Genomic DNA, 5,942 nt, shown 5'->3' on the forward strand with positions numbered 1-5,942 from the left:
GCTGGAGTGGGACAGAAGCAGCTCGGGGCCTCCCTCTGCACTAGGGTAGCCACCATAGAGGACAGTCCAGTTGTCCTCTGTCCTCTATTGATACGAAACTGGACACCTTTATGTCCTCTATTTTTCTCTTTTTCTTGAAGAGAAAAATAGAGGACATAAAGGTGTTGGGTTTCGTATCAGTAGAGGACAGAGGACAGAGTAGCAGAAAACCAGAATGTCCTCTATGATGGCCACCCTACCCTGCACCCAGATCAGCTGGGGACAGCAGCAATAGTGGCAGAATACATCCACAACACTACATCCCCCTTGAATCTGCCCCTCCAAGCAGCCATCGTAGAAGGGAAGCAGAGAGGGCTCTAGTAGACAAAGTGCAGCAAAAAGGAGAGAAGGATATAGAAAGGGCAGGAAAAGGACTGAGGAAGTAGAAGGAGGTAAAAATATAGTGGGAGAGGAGGAAAGGAAAGGCCTGGGGCTGCAACTCTCAGCCTTTCCCAGGCCATGGCCCCCTGTTACAACACACATTAATTTCCTTGTAGCAAGACACAAAGAGAGAGGGATTACTCTAGAGGACATGAAAAGGACCAGTCAGCCATGGGAGGGTGTACCGAACTATGGAGGACAAGAAGCAAAGGGCTAGTAACACCAGAGACAGGGCTGGTAACACCACCCTGGTGGTGCTTAGGTCAGATATGAGAACCATCCCATATTTTTGAGGATTCAGTCATCATCCTGAAATTACCACTCCAAAGGATGCTTTGTCTTGGTTTTACCCCAGTCCAGCACCCTAACGCCAGGTGATGACCATCAGAATGGACAGGCTTTGGCATTCACTCAAGTGCTAGCAGGCCCCAACAAACTGCTTGGAGTCAGAGATTAAGAATTCAGTCCAGCACAAGAGATGTGGGAGGTTACTACTGACCAATGCATTAGAGATTATGCTATGTGCAGACTTTTATTTTATAAAAGCTATATTGCATCATGTTTATTTGTATTATACTAATGATTTGCCTTCTGTCCCACCACTACTTCCCCACTCTAAAATCTGAAATCTGTCATTGCCCTGCATTGAGACTGTGGCCATTTCTCAGATGGTAACTAAGTGTGGAGAATTAGACATCTACTAAACATCTACTTAACATTTTTCAGTCATTAAGCTCAGATAATTTCCAGTCAAGAGTTTTGAAGTGAAATTTCTGGCCTGCTGGCACTAATAGTTAATACATCATGAAACACCAGTGAAATGCCAAGAGACTGGAAGAGTACTAAAGTTGCAATGTTCTTCAGAGAGGACTGTGACTGTGAGACACGAGATATCTATAGACTGGGAACACTCATATTAGTTCTGGGCTAATAACAGAAATGCTGATAACGGAAATGCTGATTCAACTCATATAGAATTAAAGGACAGGAAAGCATGAAGAGACAGGAAACAATTACTATTTTAAAGGAAATTGTTTGTGTCAAACCCTATTTCATGCATTTAGGAGATAATTGCTAAGTCTTGTACTGAAAGGTCCCAATAGTTGCTATCAGTCCCAGCCCTGATGAAAGTCGGTAGGCAACTGTTGATCCTTTGGATCACGGTGCATGCATAAGAGGTCTAGTCAGGTGCCTGATGAATCCACTTGTACGGCATTCTACAACCATCACACTAAGACTTTTGATGTGTACACCTAAGCAAGTGTATGGAGGAGTGGAGCCTGCCCAAGACCAATCATGCACCCTTTATACCATTGAGACAGAATGCAAAGGCCAGACTGAGTCCAGAAGCGCAGTGCCTCAACAGTTGTAGCTTCTGCCAGCAACAGGTAAGAGCTGCCCCTGACTGCCTGATGCCTCAGAGAAGCCACCCTGCCAGGAGTAGCCCCACCACTTTGCCACCAGGCCCTCCAGTTGGATGCAGTTTATGGTCTGATCCAGGACTGGGTGAAAGTTACTGGGTGAGCTAAATATCCCTTATTCCGGCTAATTGGGAGGGGTAGTTAGGCCCTTTTTATGTAAAAAAAGAAGTTACTATCAGAGATAATAGGCCACATGACAAAGCAAGCATTAACCCCAGGAGATTGAGGTGAGCTCTCTCAGCCATCAGAACTTCAGGTGACAGACATCAGCTGCTACCACCAAGCCACCATTGAATATGCACACCCGTGCACTCCTGGTAGCCCTGGACAGCTCTGCAGCAGCGGCTGCACCGCCAGAGCATGATGTGCACGCTAGGAAGGCACATGCTTGCATCTGGTAGAAGGCCCAGGAGCGTTTCATGCACTTTCAGTCAGCTTCCTGGCAATGCTAGAAATCTTACTATACTTGGCAGAGACGCAATAACTTGATGATGGAATAACTGCTCAAAGCGTAGCGGGTTTGCCACCTCACAGGAACTGTGAATATGCATGTGCTCATTGCTTTTCAAACATAACTGGAACTCAGCCACCAAAACTTTGGAACACACACCAGCTGAAAGAGGAATTTCCCAGGCACTTTTGCAGGGACTGGGGCACCGATTCATTCCAATGTGTACGTATGAAATTCAGCAGAAAGTGAAGAAAGCAGTAGAAAGCTGTTGTGAGTGTGGCCCCAGGATAGATAAGACTTCTCTGGGGCATAAGGTTTACTGAGCAGGCCAACATGTATTTCTGAATGAGGAAACAGTCTGAAATGCATGTTTCTGCTACATTCAGGGAAGCAGGACTTTGTGCACATTCTCAGTATATAAACAAGAGTGCACCAAAGAAATACTTGACTTGTAACATCAACTTTTCATCATAATGGAAACAACCGGGAAGAACCCTGAGTACAGCCTCCCTGCTCTGGAAAAGAATAAAACAGAAGTTTGGTTAGTAAAGGTATCTATACATCTTACTTTGTAAGACATTTGGCCTAGTACTGCACGACAATCTAATTGAGAGTTTAGCACTGTACAACACTGATAAAATCCATGTTACATGAATTAAGTACTGGAGAACTGGCAGGGCTCAAAAAAGGCATTAATAATTATCAGTAGGAAGTCACCAAAAATACAAAATCATTACTGGTAATGTTTGTGGATGGTGTGGTTAATAATAATGAGGATAGGCAGCCAAGCAGAGTGAACTGAATTTTTTTTCTTTTTGGCCTTAGGTGCCAACAATCCACCTAAGTACTGTTTTAGGTGCCTCTTTGGATCTTGCCCATCCCCTTGGATGCAAACCAGACCTGTACAATGGGGGCTGTGTCCTGCAAAGCAGTGATCCTGAAACGGATTTAGGGGTTAATAGACAAGCAACTCAACATGAACTCCCAATGCAGTGCTGTGGAAAAAAAGGGATAATGTGATTCTTGGATATATCAACAGAAGAGTAGTGAGCAGGAGTGGGGAGTGATTTATTTTCTTGGTGAGAAGATTCTCGGACAGTGCATACAGTCCTGGTGTCCACATTTAAAAGAGGATGTTGAAAAATTGGTGAGGATGCAGAAGGGAGCCACAAAACTTACTTGAGGGCTGGGGAAAGTGTTTTATAGTAAGAAACTTAAAGAGGGCAATCTGTTTAGCTCATTAAAAAAAAGATTGAGAGGCAGCTTGATTACAGTGTATAAGCACCCCCATATGGAAAAAATACCAGGTACTAATGGATTCATTAATCTAGTATATTTATATCTATCACATATATATATATATATATCTCACAGATCCCTTTGAGGTTAAGATGGGAGTTAAGCAAGGCCGCGCCATCGCTCCAACACTTTTCTTGATACTCTTTACTGCAGTGCTACCTCTGACCACCAACAAGCTTCCAGTCAGAGTGGATCTAAACTACTGAACGATGGTAAACTGCTTAATCTCAGCCAACTCTGAGCCAAAACCAAGACCACCCTGACCTCAATCATTGAGCTCCAGTACGCTGATAATGCTGTAGTGTTTGCTCACTTGGAAGCAGACCTTCAGGTAATCATCAACATCTTCACTGACACACAAGACTAGAAGACTAAGGTCAGAAGACTAAGGTCCTCCATCAATGAGATCTTAATGAGCAGTCCCGCTTCAGTAATTCACATTCCCAGTGAGACTCTGGAGACTGTTGAGTACTTCCCACACATCAGAAGCAATTTCTCACAGGAGGCTGACATGGACAAAGAAATCCAATATCGCCTTAAAGTACAAGTGTGGCCTTTGGTCGCCTGAGGAAACAGGTGTTCAAAGATCACGACATCAGATCCAACTCATGGTTTATCAAGCAGTGGTGATCCCCACCTTACTGTATGGAGCTGAGATGTGGACAATGTACAGGAGACACCTCAAGTCAATGCTGCCTGTAGAAGATCCTTTGAATCCAGTGGGAAGAGAGCCCAGTGGATCACCATTAGCATCCTTTTGCAAGCAAATACCATGAGCACTGAAGTCATGATCATCTGATACCAACTCTTCCAGAATGGCCACATCATCTGCATGCCTGACTCCACACTCCGGAGCAAGTTTGATTCCCCCAGCGCAGTCAAGGTGTACACTCAAGAGAAGGGCAGAGAAAGTGCCTCCAGGACGTTCTCAAGGCCAACTTGAAAAAATGTAACATTGACATAAACTCATGGGAGACTATCATCCAGGGCTGCCCCAAATGGAGGAAGAGTCTGCTGCAAGGATCACAGGACTTTGAAACCGGACAACCACAACAGAAAAGGGCAGTGGCAGAAAAAGCAGATTGCAAACCAGAGCTACCCACCCCACGTGGAAACACGTGCCTGAGTTGCAACAGAGTCTGTCAATCCAGCCTCATCAGCCATCTTCAGACCCACAGATCAAGGAAGACAATCTTCCTTGACTGTGAGGGATTGCTGATATATATATATATATATATAAAAAGAGTTATTTCAATGATGGTGGTTGACCCTGAAATAAATTCCCAAGGGCAGCAGTGGAGTCTCCATCTCTAGATACCTTCAAAGAGGTTTGAGGCAGGAACAAATCACTGAGCTTAATATAGGGGCAACCCTGCCATGTATTGGTCCAGTAGGACAGGAGCTCAGACTTTCCAAGTGTCAAATATAGGCAGTCCTCGGACTTACAACACGATTGGCTCCTGAAAACGGTGTCTTTAGTCGAAACGTTGTAATTCAGAACCAATTTTCCCATAGGAAACAATGTTATAAATGGGGGATTGATTCCTGAACCAAGGCCGGATACCCTTTCACCAAAAATAACCCAGAATTTTATACCCAATCAATTATAGATGAGTAATGTAGCTACATTAATGTAGTTTTATTGTAAATAGCAATCATATTGATTTGGAAGGACTTCTTTGAGGCGACTTTGCTGGACTTTTTGAAGGGCTCTGGGCTGGAGTCTTCTCAGGAGTTTTGGCTGCAGGTTTTTTCTGGAGTCTTGTCTGCTTTCTTAAAGGCAGCGTCCAAGGAAGTTTGCACAGATGTTCTCCAGGGAGATGGGTGACAGCAACTTGTTCGCTGGCATGGCGTTGCATTGGATCAAGTGGTGTGAAGTCGAGAAAGTCGAAACAGGGTGTGCATTTAGAAACGTTGTAAGTGGGAAACCTTGTAACTGGAAACGTTGTAAGTCGAGGACTGCCTGTACTCCCCTTCCCCTGGGATAGCTTCCTGTAAACCAGCACACTTCTACTAACATAACAGCAGCAACACTAGATAGGGGCTTGTGTGGTTCACAAAGCAGTACTGTACCGGGCCGCCTGTCAGCACTGCCTGTATTCCCGTCTGGCCTTAAGCTCTGCGAACAAACCGGTGCCCGGAGTCGGTGCAGACACGACCAGGCAGACCCAGGAGGAGATGGTGGGTCCCGCAGCCGGGCGGGGTGCGGAGCAGCGAGCCTGCCCCCGTCCCCCGTGGCAGGGCGGCGGAGCAGCGCGGCACAGGTGCCCTACCCCACGGCCCGGGCTCGGGGCGGCGGCCGGGGAACAAAGCGCGGCGGTGGCAGGGGCGGCGCCGGGCGGGGGAGGAGC

The 5,942-nt window shown here is 45.9% G+C and overlaps 1 protein-coding gene across 1 annotated transcript in view; it reads left to right on the forward strand.

Annotated features, from left to right (window-relative positions):
• Positions 1-5,942, forward strand: part of ANGPTL4 (angiopoietin like 4) — a 22,798-nt gene that overhangs the window by 3,015 nt on the left and 13,841 nt on the right. The window lies entirely within an intron of this gene.

Source organism: Alligator sinensis, unplaced genomic scaffold, assembly GCF_000455745.1.
Source record: "Alligator sinensis unplaced genomic scaffold, ASM45574v1 scaffold103_2, whole genome shotgun sequence".
Classification (NCBI taxonomy): Eukaryota; Metazoa; Chordata; order Crocodylia; family Alligatoridae; genus Alligator; species Alligator sinensis.